We start from the raw sequence: 13,544 nt of genomic DNA, 5'->3' as shown, positions 1-13,544 counted from the left end.
GTTAATTTAAAGACCTGAGCTACATAATCATTTCCTGCAAAAATCACAGGGGCAGTAATTGCCTGGACCCTTCTGTTCCTGTTGTGCAGAGACCTGTTAATAGGATTCTTCTCTCAGAAAGAAAGGTCTCCTTAGCAGCATTTAATGTCAAGAATAAAGCAGGGTCAGGTAGAAACTGGATGTATTTCAACGAAGAAGTGTATTCTGAAGAATTCCAAACTTAATTCTAGAGTGTTAGGTGTTTTGCAAAATACTCATGAAGTGATGTATTTAAAAAGTAGAGACATCTACAAATGGTATGCACTTAAGTGTGAAAATTAATGAGAAAATATTAAACTTAAAACTTGAAAAACAATTTAAGTGTGCATTTAGAAAACAGAAATCCAGGTTGAATAAATAGGGGAGATGACAGAAAGAAAAGTATCTTCAAGAGTGTGTGGGAGGGAATCACAGAAGACTTCCCAGCCATTTACAAAAGGCGAGAGAATATACAAATGTATTTATTCATGAATTTGCCTGAGAGGCTTTTTGTATGCTCTGATACTGTCTCTTGTCTGGCCTTATTTAGTGCTAAGGTGCAAGTCCAAACATGCAAAGGGTCAGATTCATCCTAACAGGGCTATTTAGGCCTGCCAGGGTCCCGTTGGCTGCATATGCAGTGCAGGGCAAACTGTGGAAACTGGAAACCACGTCCAAGCACCCAGTGAAAGGAACTTCAGGACGTGGCTGGAGAGGGGCTGGAGCATGGCCCACTGAGCTCCCCTGTGCCCCAGAGGTGTACCTGCCCTCCGACCAGCCACAGCCTCTCCATCTTAGTTCTGGCTGAAAGTTGAAGGATGAACGACTATAGCTGTACATGCTACCAGGGGTTTGGTACTTTCAGTTCCTCATTCTGACTTGGCCAGAGTTTTTCATCTGAGAATTTGTGTTCTGGTTGTTTGCTCTGCCCAGGATTTTGGGAAAATGAGGACAAAATGAATCCTATATTTCTAGAAGCAGCTTAGGGAAAAAATTATGTCTTGCCTATTTTCAATACTCCTGACCTGCCACTGAACAGCTTTGTTTCCCACGCTTTGGAGAAGTAAACTAAATTCTGTTTTGCATGAGTTTGCATCAGGGGCGTGCTTTTTGTTGTTCTCTCTGAAAATCTTCCCAAGTCTGGCCAATTAATAAGTCTCTGAAAAATGCACATGCTTTGATTTTTTTTTTTTTTTTTTTTTTTTTTTTTTTTTTTTTGTAACTTAAATGTCTGAAGATTCTGTCCTCAACGTACTGGAATCTCCAAGAGCTTCCAGTCATGGCTGGGCTGACTCTGTGCCAGTCCCAAAACATAAATGAAGATGCTGCCTTTGACCTGTGGCTTCAGATGATAAACCAGATTGTCACCATTGTGGCTGGTTCCAGTTGGCCTCAGCCAGTTTGGAGCTAAGAGCTGGCACTGGCTGAGCCTGCTGTGGTGACTTGATGGGATACTTGCTAGCATAAAACAGTGAAGATGGATTTGTAAAGTAATTGAAGGGTGGGGCTGACACAGAAGTGGAATAGGAGTTCTGTGAGTGTTCTTTTAACATAATTTTATATGTATAGAATTTTAATGCAGAGTGAACAAAAAGCAAAGGGGAGAGGGGAAAAAGAACTAATCATAGTTAGGTCCTCTTTATTTATAATGTTTTCCTAATCTTAGTTATTAAAATGATGTTTTAATTTCAAAAGTTATTTGCAAAGGAAAAACTGTGTTAGAAATATCATTGATGTAAAATTTGAATATATCTCGTAAACTTTATTCTTTGAAAAATTCCCTCTAATTTCTGTTACCTGGGATTTCATCTTTTTGGTATTGTGACAGCAGCTCACTGTTTCTGCAGGTATTGTGCAGAATATTCTGGAGATCCAGATTTCCACTGCTTGTGCTGGAAGTGTTGGCCAAGTGCAAGGCACTACTCATTTCAGTGCCTTGAGCTGATGCCAGTAGCTGTGCACTCCCCAACTAAGGCACTCTGCATTCCCTGGCTACCACCCTGCTGTGTTTCAGCAGAGCTTTTTGCTCTTTTTTTCAGCGTACCATTTGCACTCTCAAACAAGAGAGAGTAAATGTAAACTTTCTTTAAACAGGGGATGTATTTATCTCAAGGGTATGCAAAAGATTAATTGCTTTGGATATTTCCTGCCTGTTTGTTTGAGTCTGATTTAGGTCTGATTCCAAATGGTAAAATCAAGGTAAAGATGCCATTTACTTCAGTGGGTCTTGAAAGAACTTTTTAAAGAATAGCAACAGAACTTAACTTTATGTCAAGTTATGTACATCTTTAAGAGTGAATAAATGTACTTAAATATTCCATAACTAATCTGACAAGTGCATTTTCTGGTGACCTAGAAGATCCTTCACTATCAGGAGGGTGATGATTTTATGACTCAAAGTGGTTTTATTTTTTGGCATTGAATAATGCTGGGTGCCAAGGTGTGAGAATGAACATCTGACAGTCTGACTTGGAAGTAAAATCAGTTACACCAATACTGAGGATGATGCTCCTGCCGATTCAGTGGGTTTCCTGTTCCTATGGTTATACAGTGCATGTGAAGCCAGAATGGGAGCCAGACGTTTAGAAAATTATGCCCAAATACAGTCCTGTACATCCTCACAAGTGATAATAGATTTACATTTTTTGCCCTGTGTGCATGCATGGGAGTAGACTATATGTCTCGGAATGAGATTTATAATTTTTTCATATGCAAATTAACAGAGTGCCTGTACTTGCTCTCATAGAGATGCATCATTCTATAAATACAAGCATGGCCTGCCTTCTAGTCAGAACAGTGGTTAGTTCAGGGGTATTGGGTACGGGGTAGAACACGTGTTTCTTGTGCCTCGTGTCTGTCTAAATGACATACATGCTGGCTGAATTAGCTTGGGGATCTGCCGTGAGCCTTTTGCTATCCCCAAAGACTTCTCGCATCTGACACTGGAAGCACTCACAGAATAATGAGGAATGACAGAAGGTGGTCCGAGAATGAATACTTTCAGACTACTGCATAGGAGTGTGTAAAGTGTTTGAGCTTGGAAAATCTTCATACAATGAATGAAGTGCAGAAAATGTGCAAAGTGAATGAATGTAAATAATCAAATGAACTGATCATAAGCAACTGTAAGTTAATGGACTATTTAAAAACATGGACTTGTCAACAATAGACAAGGTCAAATCAAAGTTAAGCCAACCAGATGCTTTCTCTTTCCTTCCTCTCTATTCTTTCCAGCTCACCATCTTTTGACAGGCATTTTATTTGCCTTTTTTCCTGTCTTCTGTGATGTGACCAGCTTCCATCAGCCCTCAGAGATAAACAGTAACGGTCCTGAGGCTGCTTTAACCAGCCCTTTAAGTATCCTGGAGTGAAGTCTATCGGACTCAGACAATCTGAGGACCTGTAATTTATTCAGCTTTCTAAGCTTTTATAACAGCTTTCCCTGTTCCAGGGTGAGTTCTTATACTGTGCTGGTAGTTTTCATTAATGACCAGAATGACCAGCTCATTTTTGGCTTTTTGAACAAAGACTGTAGCTTACTTAGCAAGAATGCTCTTCCTTCTCACTGAGTCAAGAATACATAATATTCCCTTGTTTTTATTAGTTTAATTTTATTTTGTATCTGGGGCTTTGAGATTTTGTCCATTTCTCTTTTTGCCTTAACAGCCCCTGTTCTCCTGCTGGATTTTACTGTGTCTGCCTGCCTGGGCTGCAACTCTACCTTGTCACTCTCTTACTTCCAAGCCCCAATCTTTTTGTCAAAACAGGTCCTGACTCCCCTAGTTTCCCATCTGATCTTTGTTGTCTTCTTTGTCCTTCTCCAAATTGGCATTTCTGGATTTTTGGTGCCTTCCAGTTAATTTCCTTTACTGGCTCCTAGTTCAAGCCTCCTTGCTACGACAACCTTACCATCATTTTCCCTCTGGTCTACCAGTCCAGCCTCAATACACTTTTACTCTACTATATTCCACCTGATTCTAGCTCTTCTCTGAATTTGGCGATTCCTTCGGTCCACCTGACTGTGATCCAAGCAGGACAGAAATGAGAGCACAGCTGAGAGGTGCTCTGGTTTCACTAGTCGTGGATGATGCTGGGCTTCCAAAAGAAATTCCAACAATAGCCTTGTAAGCTGTGGATTGACTGCATGGAAACTTTAATACATCAAGTCTCTACTGAATTTATGCAAAGTGATTGTTCAGGTATTTAAATTCAGTCCCAAATTTAGATTACTTAGATTTCACAGATAAATCAAAACGAAGTACTTGGTGCAGTAGCTATTTCTTGCCACATTTTAGTATGAGCTCTAAAGGACAAGAGCTACTGTTTCATAAAGGATTGTCAGAATTTGCTTTTAACCTTGAGAAGACAATGTGTTATCCTGAGATTTGTTCTTAAACAGCTGGAACACTTCATCTGACAATTTAAAAAAAGAACACGCAAACCCCATGAACGTATCTCCAGCTGGAATATTCTAGTCAAATGGATAAACATTTGTCAGAATAAGTACCTATAGCAGGACATGTGAAGCAATGCTGATACGCATAGAACCTTTCTAGAATACACAAACCTGCCTGTTTTTCATCCTGAATATGAAATTACATCTCTCCTCTTTGGGAGTTTATTCTTGGTGCAGCATTCCATGCGTGGAGCTATATAAGATTATTTCTTGGATCATGGACTTTTCTGCACCTGTCCCTGTTACTATACAGGCTTCTAGCTTCAAGAACAGAGAAGGAGTATGATCAGAATTTGAAAATAATATCTTTTTGCTATTAATCTGTCCAGGAGTAATTATGCATTGGGCTGTCCACTGAGCCTGTATCTAATAACATTTCAATCCTGTTTTGAAGCAAATGTTTCTTGTTAATTATTTTTTATGATAACAAAGATAAATCAGCAAGGGGTTTTTTGTTTTTCTGAAAAAGGTTACTAATATAAAATTACAAATAAGTATTTATTTTAAAATTGTCAACAAACTTTCCATGAGTTGTAAAACAAATGGTTTAGATAGTCAACATAGTCTTTGAGCTGAGTTTTGTGATAATCTTAGAGCCTGTAAAATGTAGAGGTTTGACCCAAGGGTTTGTTGTACTTATATGACTAATTACCGTAAAGCTAATCTCTGAGTTTTTACTGTTCTGTCTTTGAAATGGTCACATCATGTTGCATATTTATTGATGAAGTTGAATTTTCTGGTATCTAAAATACCACAAGCCGTTTTTACAGGACCATTTGTAGAAGACTCAAGAATGACTTGACTTCATATCATATATATTGCAGAAACCCAAGCATTAACAATGTAATGCTGCTTGTATGCTACTGACACTATCAAAATTGTCCTGAGAAATGACCGGTGTCTGTTTTCCAAACTGCCCCATTCAGCTCTTCACCCAATCAAACCTTTTAAGGGAACAATATTGCCGGTACCACAAGGTCTGATTTAGGAGATTTATACAAGTCCTAGAATGTGGTGTCCACCCCACTTTGGCACGCTCAAAACAGCAGCGATGTGATGCCCCAGGATCTCAAAGAGCTGAAATTCTCTGCTCCCTCAAATGCTGACTGAATCTCGAGCAGGAACAGCTTGGCTTGTGTCAGGAATGTTTGTTTCATCGTGGCTGAAAGGAGGTCATCTGTGCTGATTCCCCACCATGGCCGTACGCACATATTCCACATTGCTGAAGGATTTATGCATTCAAGGGTCCATCCAGCTTAAGATCAGATGAGCTTGTACGATTTGTATTTTTGTCTAATCCAGGCATAGCGTGGTCTTTCTGCGTATGGCAAGTGTGCGGTTTGCACCTGTCCCTGCCTCCCTCCTCTCATTCCTTCACCCGTCCCTGCTGCTATAGACCATTTGTAGAAGAAGCTCTAAGACAATTTAATTGTAAGATTGTAGGGGTAAGAGTGCTGTCCTCATGGTGTCTGCTGCTTTAGCTACCTCCAGCGCTGCTAGGAGACCTCAGTAGGAGTTAACCACCCAAGGAAGTGTCCTGCTTTCAGGTGCACGTTGCAGCCCTTGCCAGGTTACACGCTGTTCAGTTACACTGCTGACCATGTCCACAGTTTGGTGATTCTTTGATGGTTTTGCATGTCCTGAATACCTTGAAATAAAATGTTTAATTTTGGGTGGACTTGTAACATTTTATTTGGCACAAAACAAAAGCTCATACTTTTAAGGTTTTGGTAGACGAGCTAAAAAAGTGATTTTGATATGAACTGAAGCAATTCTTACTTAACCAATTCAGTTGTCAAACTGAAAATATCTATGATGGGACAGTGCCAGAAAGCTGTTCCCAGCAGATCTTGGCTGGCAAGGTTCACGTCTCTGACGCTTCTACCAAAGTGAAATTTTGAGTTTCCAGTCCCATCTCAGGAGATTTCTCTGCAAACCCTTGACTGAAATAAGTTGTTTAACTGGAGAATATGACTTTCTCAGTAAGCAGCATCTGTTCCTCAGGAAGCTTGGCTACTGTTTCTGCCATGTGGCGTTTTCCAGCGAGGGCTGAGGAGCCCCACGTATCAGACAGATGCAGAACCATAATCAAGCTTAGAATTACACGGGTGAGAGCGATTCTGGGATGCTTCAGTCCCTCCTTGTCCTTCCTTTCGAACCAGCTGCTGTCCTTTTCCCTATGGCAGACAGATCTCGTGCACTAATGTAGAGAAGACGCCTAAATCCATATTAAGTCCCACGGTAAGCAGCATGGTTCTCAGAATTGCTTCTGTGGTGTTTCAAAGGTGTCTTGGGTGGTGTTTCAGAAGGGTCAGTAGAACCTCTTCTAGCATGCTAATGGAATATGAGCTTGCATGCGTACTCTTGGGTCTCTTGGGCTTAATGATCTGAGACCATAACCTGAACTGACCTCTGAAAATGCACCCCCAAAGCTTGCCTGCTGCGTGATTATCTAAGACAGGAAATCTGGTCTAGTCAATAGAGCAGGGAACTGCAAAATAGATGACTTATTCTCTTTCCACTTTTGCCGTTAACTTACTGCATGAATGTGGCTAAACTGCTGTCCATTGAATAACTTCCATCAGCTCTATGTCTGAGAAGTGTTGAGTTCAAAGCACCTTTATATATACTTATGTATATATTGCAAGTAATTTTGCCTACATTATGTAAAACAGACTGGTAAAACAAGAAAGATTTGCTCATATTAAATAAACCTTTCCAGGTTTGTGGGGTTTGTTAGAGAATTGTCAGTCATTAGATGAGACTAATAGAATTTCACATTGTCTATCTAGGACAACTGCTTCTTTCAATACATAAAATCAAATTTTAAAAGTGGAGATCAGTTGTAGCATCTTATATATCCACTTCTAGGAATTTCTAGAACAGACACCTTCTGTGATTGCTGTTTTCTATTAATAACTTCTTACAACTTTACCACATTAAAAACATCTTGAAGTTTGTTTCTAAGTTTTTTCTGTAGTGAAAACTCTCACAAAAGCTGTTGTGAAATTTCCAGCGTGCATAGCTTGCAGAATAAGGTCCTTATAAGCAGAAAAGGCTCATAGAAAAGAAAATGTATGCTTTCTAAAATATTAATCTTAAATGTAAAATGGCTTTGTATATTATTCTGCCATCCCAATGTGTTCTGAAGTTCAGGGAGACTCCAGAATTTAAATGATTAACTGGCATTTCCAGACTGCTGGCCAAATGAATGCTTACCAAATGTGAAGCTATGTGATTAATGAGCCGGGTTTGCTTGGAGACCTCCGAGACTCTTTTTAGTGTTTGATTATTAGAATAATATTGCTTTTACTTGTGAAAATATGTGTGCTTAAGTTGCGTTGCAATTTTTTTTCAAAAGCTATATTCAAGAGACATTAGTTCAGATCCTGCAGGTTTTATGCATTTATAAGCTTTGCTACAGTAAGCGAAAGCATATGAGAGAGAATAATGACTGATAACAGGTATTTCTGAACTGAACTGTACTTAATGCCCAGACCTTCATGTTCTGTATCTCTGTTGACCCTGTGTAATTTTCGCCTGAAAAAAACCCCACACGCTGCTGGACCAAGCTGCTGGCAGAGTCTGCCGCTTCCTTTGCTGTACGTTGGTTTATTTGGGAGCATGGCAGAGCTGCCTCGCTCTGTATTTGGAACTTAATCGTGTAATGCTCCTTTTCTGTATGACATCTAATGGCTACATTATTTATTTAGCCTCCCTGTAACAAAGACACCATTGTACTCGAGTGTTGTGAGAGAAAGCAGAGAGCCTGCCCCTGCCTTTGCCGTGTAACTCTACCGACATACCACCAGAAGCCCTCGTTATTTATTTATTTTTCTAAGTGCAGAAAGAGAGGAGCACATACCTGATGACAAAAGAAGGCAGCAGCTGGCATTTCTGCTCTTCAGCCGGTCCCTTGTCCCAGGGGAACCATAAAGTCCCTCTCTCCTTACTTCTCTCACATTTTACAAGGCTTAAAAGATAAACAAATAGATAATCATTCCCTTGGGAGTTGTTTATTAGCACCCTGCACTACTCTTTAATACGTAGATACAAGTGTGACTTCTGAACAAATTTTTTAAATGTAGTGACAAGTCTCATTTAAATTTTAGTTTTATAGTTATCTGTGAAAAAAGAAAGCGTACAACTTCTGACGAGTGACACATTCCTGAAACAGAACGCCCTGTTTCTTTTTTGAATGCCCTTGCATTTAGGCAATATAAAGAAAGAGTTTTGTCATTGATTTGAGTGGAATCAGTATCACACTCGAAGTGGGTTTCTGGAAGGCTCCGAGTGCTGGGTACACCTTGGTATCTCGGGTACCGCACCACCGCGGGCACACCCACTGCCATTAGCTCGGGTGATCGCAGATTGGAGGGACAGGCCCTAATGATTTTTGTGGTTTGCACCCAGACTCTGTTTTATATCGAGGGAAGCTTGGCACAGCACTAACACCGTAGGCATGAAGTGACTTGGGATGGATTTCTGTGTTATGGCATGAGCTGCTGGGATGGTTCAGTGCTGCCGAAATGGAGCCGTCCTGTCCGGCAGCATGCTCCTCTCCTCTCCCCTGGCATTGACTCGACATTCACCCAATTCCTCTGTGAACTCTTTCAGCTCAATAAACCAGCAGAAAACTAAATAAAAACCCCGAACAGCTTCTTAGCAAACAGAATTAGCAAACTGAATGAACTCCACAGAGTCCAGCGAGTACTAGAGCTGCAGCAAGGCCCATGTTGGGGATAGGAAAGAAAGAAATGGGAAGAGAAGGGGTGAAGGCAATCTCCCCTTTCAGCAGCAACATTGACTCAGCTGCATTTCCATTTAAATGGTTTGAGCAGATTCCACTCTGAGGCCCAGGGATTTTGTATGAGCCGTACAAAATGAAGTTCAGCTGGTTTGAGAAACAATATTAAACAGTAAAATTAAAATTACTTATCCAGGCTGGTACAGCTCCTTGATTCAGACACTAAAATGTCCCGGTGTTTTGTGATGCGGTGTTCTCTAAAGATTTTTCCATGAGTTCAAAGAGTTCAGGCACCGGTGGTACAGCATTTAAATATGCTGACAACCTGGTTTCAGTTGGGAACCTTGTTCAGCTAAGTATTATTTTATTTTTCTAATGAGGCTTTCAAATACGATTTGATTATTCTCACCGAAAGACCTACCATTACATATTTTACCAGGGACAAATCCTGTAACTTTCCTCAGTCAAAACCCCCAGTGAAGATTTATGTGATTAAAAGCATGGCTGTGCTGTTTGGCACCAATACCAATTTAAGGTAATTTTTGGCAACTGTGGTTTCCCCAGTGTACAGTTGCTTGCTTCTGCTCCGCACTGCAGCAGAAAACCCTACTCGCTGCAACTGCTGATATTGCTGTGAGCTGGGAAATTGGCCTTAAAAGGAGTATGAGCAAAGGAAACTTCTGTAGGTTGCTTTGGCTGCAGAACATTTTGTATCAAATCAGGGCCTGAAGGAAAACGGGGACCTGTCTTTGATCCACAGTACATCAGTATGACTTAGAACAATAGTAGTGGCTTTGTGTTACCTTTCTTCTATAAACTATTACCAAACAATTAACTAAATAAGAGGAAATGCTAAAAAATATTACATTTGCTGTAATGTCTTGCAGAAAGATTTGCTCCTGTAGGAATTACTGGATTCTAGTGAAAAAATAATGAATATGCGTCTATAATAATACTGAGTCCTCTACCCTGCTAGCTCGTTTGGTTACTAGGTAGGGCAGCCATACCTGTGAAGTCTGGGATTGATGAAATCTCTCAGGGATATTATTTTGTTGATTAGGCTGCTGTTACTTGGATAGTTTTGGTGGGTAAACCCCAGGATTTTTATTTTTAGTTTGTATCTGTGCCACCATTGACCTAGTTTTTGAAGCCAATAACTCTGAGCAGCCATCTGTATCCCAGCTGATGCCAAGTAATGAAAATAACACTGAAAGGTAATAGCCCACTGGGTGATTGGGGGGTTTTATGGGTAGCATTTGCTGTTTGTGTTGCTTCCCCCTTTGGATTTCTCTTTCCAACACCTAGTAAAAAAGGCTGGGAAGGCAGATGCGCAGGGAGCAGCACTGCGGGGCTGGGGGGGCTCTGATCAGCCCTGACTGCAGCTTTTTACCTGTATGTGAGATGGCCGAGGAAGCACCAAGGTACCTCTGGTTTTTACTTTATCCTGCTGCCTTGAGGGCCTCACTTTAGTAACCAGTGACTGATTTGGTGTATTTGAGGCTGTGTGAAAGAAGACTGACACAGCCATGAGAAATTATTTTAATGTTATGTTTATCTGGTACCCCTACAGTCTGTAAATGTTTTTGTGATGTTGGTACTGTATAGCTAGTACTAAAAGGGCAGCAGCAGGATGCGAGATGCCAGTGAACGGTGAGCAGATATCTCCCTCGGTTGTTGTTGATCACTGATGTTTTCTGTGTTTTATCCAGAGTTACAGGTCCTTGCCTTCAGGAGCCGCACACAAGTGCAGAACACATCCTAGCGATGCGCAGATTAAGCAGAAGATCTGTAAAGCAGCATTAAGAGGCAAGTTTTGGCCTGTAATCCTAATTACTGCTTTTCTACTTCCAGGCAATTTTGTGCAGTGACTGTGGCAGTGTTCAGAAATGAAACGCATACTGATGGCAACTACTGACATCTTTATCTTGAGTATTATGAGATTTTATGCATCTCTGAAAGCATTAGTTTTAAAAATTCAAGGACTCCTTGAAAGTCTTAGCTCTCAATTAAGAAATCCACTATGTATATCAATATTTCTGGTTGTGAAGAAGAGTTTGAAGACATAACTTAAACGCACTCTAAACATTTAGGAACCCAAGGACAAATAAAATGAACCTCAGCTCTGTTGTTTTTACAAAATCCTTTGATTGTTTTTACTCTTGGCCCTGTTTGTTATTGTTACCATGTAAGTTTATAGATAACAAACCTAAGCATGCTTTTTCATGACTTGTAGATCTCCCGCAAATGCTTCAGTTACTTCCTACTGGGGATGAATGAATGGCAGGTGTACTTGTGTCTGACACGAGAGTCAGGTTTCTGCCTTGGTTCTATCATATTCTCTGATTCTAATGTATTGTAGTGTTCTTAATTGCCAAAAGCAGCTGTAAATTCTCTCTTTTGGGGTCTCTCCATCACATCTCATTCAGTCGTTATTAGTCATTAAACATATTATCGCATTTAAGTTGGGGCAGGGCTATGGTTAACCCCCATCTCTCAGGAGTGCATTCTTCTTGCTGTCCCTCCTGAGCAGCTGGGCTGTTCTGTGATTGAATCTGAGGCTAGAGCAAAGGGCAATTATTCAGCCCAAATCTACAGCACTTCATGCAAAGGCAGTGGGAAGGTTTAATTGTTAATACTTGTAAAACATGGAATTTACTGTGACAGTTGGGGCCCTAAAGGAGCTCTAGCCCTGCTCCCTGTTAGCTCTGCCTAGTATTTCACGTGCTTGTGACTGCACAGTCCTCCCCGATCGTAACGCAGCTGAATCCAGCCTTGGAACAATTTGCCTTTGTGAGATACAAATCCTTAGAGCTGTGGACCATATATAATATTTAATAAATTCTTTACAAGTCAACTGGTTTATAATTTAGGAGGAGCATTTGTAGGCACATGATTTATATTTCGAAATAATTTTATAATTGGTGAATGCTATTATTGTATGCATAGTACTGTGTATTATTGCAAGTAACTGGTAAAACTTCTGCTGGTTTAGAGCTCCAGGTTACATGATATTGTGCTGACAGGGCCGTTTTCCTGAGGCTTTGCACTGTTTTGCAAAGTTTCAAGTGATTTTCTCCAAGCTGTTGCTGACACTCTCCACATTGCAGAAGCTTTCAGCACCCTCAGGTTAGGAGGGAAGTTGCATTTGTTTCTGAGAGTCTCACAGTTTCTAATGGATTTATCCTAACAACAAGAGTGGCAAGAAGAGTGTTGTTTATCTCCAATTTATATACAAGAGACACTTCATTTAAGGGGCCTTGAACTTGGATGTCTGTACAGTTCTCTTCTGCAGCTGTCAGGAGGCTGAAGCCGGGCACTGTGCTGTGTCTGGAAATGTCTGGACACTATCTTAATTTTATTATGTTCAAATGTCTTTACAAAAATCTCATCCTAATATAAGGGCCAAACCTTACAAAGATCTGTGGCAAATCCCAGAGCTAAACCGAACTCTCCAAAGTTAATAGCTTCGCTGCTGAATTCAGCTATCCCTGCTGTGCCTGGGAGGGGCAGGGGTTAGTGCATTAACCCGCTGAGGCATAGGGTGGAAAAACGATGACTTTCGCTTTCCTTATTTTCTCATGTGGTATGTTTGAACCTTTATTATTCATGTAGGACTAAGGTCAGATTTGTTTGCAGCACTTTAACAAATCAGTCATCTCGACATACCTGCACAAAACTTACTGTTGCAAAAGAAATGCACAAAACCTCCTGCGCAGAGAAGGCATGACCAGCGTTGCCAGCTCTGTCCCCAAATGAGAGCTTTGCTCGTGACCTGGTAGGAGGAGTTGCTTAGGTTTGTCTTTTTCCTTCCAAGCTGGCATCACGCAGTGCAAGATTTTTTTTTCTTCTCATTTCTCGGACCATTGGAAACGGTCCCCTCGCCTACTGTTGTAGAATGCTTGACTTGATCAGATACCAAGGCACTGCTTTGTGAAAACAGTATTTAATGCAATGACTGAACGCTGAGTTAGTTACTGAGTAACTTCCTGGGAGCCCTTCTCTATCACATTATGTGCTGGTGAAAAAAAAAAATTAGACTTAGGGATGGCCTATTTGTGTACAGGATTTTGAAGAGGAGCCTGGATGGTTGCTTGCAGAAAAACCTCAAACAACTCCTCAGTGAGCTGTATTCCAGAGGCTCCTCTGTTCTCCTCATGCACAGGAGATGTGGAGTTGAGATTTTTCCCAACAAAACGATCCCTGTTCTCTCCTGCTTCTGCTGTTCAGTAAACCAGGGATGGATTCTGAACTCTCTGTGGTGGCTTTGGCACCGCCCGGCTGGAGAGAGTGGTGAAGCCAAGCAAAACCCAAAGGCTGAATCTG

At 40.9% G+C, this 13,544-nt stretch overlaps 1 protein-coding gene across 5 annotated transcripts in view; it reads left to right on the top strand.

The window, feature by feature from the left end:
- Positions 1–13,544, top strand: part of SHROOM1 (shroom family member 1) — a 52,331-nt gene that overhangs the window by 13,315 nt on the left and 25,472 nt on the right. The window contains exon 1 of one of the 5 annotated variants that reach the window (XM_029998029.2): positions 10,558–10,642. The exons of the other annotated variants lie outside the window; for them this stretch is intronic. The gene's annotated coding sequence lies outside the window, so the exon portion shown is untranslated. Of the gene's footprint in view, positions 1–10,557; positions 10,643–13,544 lie in introns of those variants that run through there. 5 annotated transcript variants of the gene reach the window in all.

Source organism: Aquila chrysaetos, chromosome 22 (genome assembly GCF_900496995.4).
Source record: "Aquila chrysaetos chrysaetos chromosome 22, bAquChr1.4, whole genome shotgun sequence".
Classification (NCBI taxonomy): Eukaryota; Metazoa; Chordata; class Aves; order Accipitriformes; family Accipitridae; genus Aquila; species Aquila chrysaetos.
This window is presented reverse-complemented; position numbering and strand designations above follow the sequence as displayed.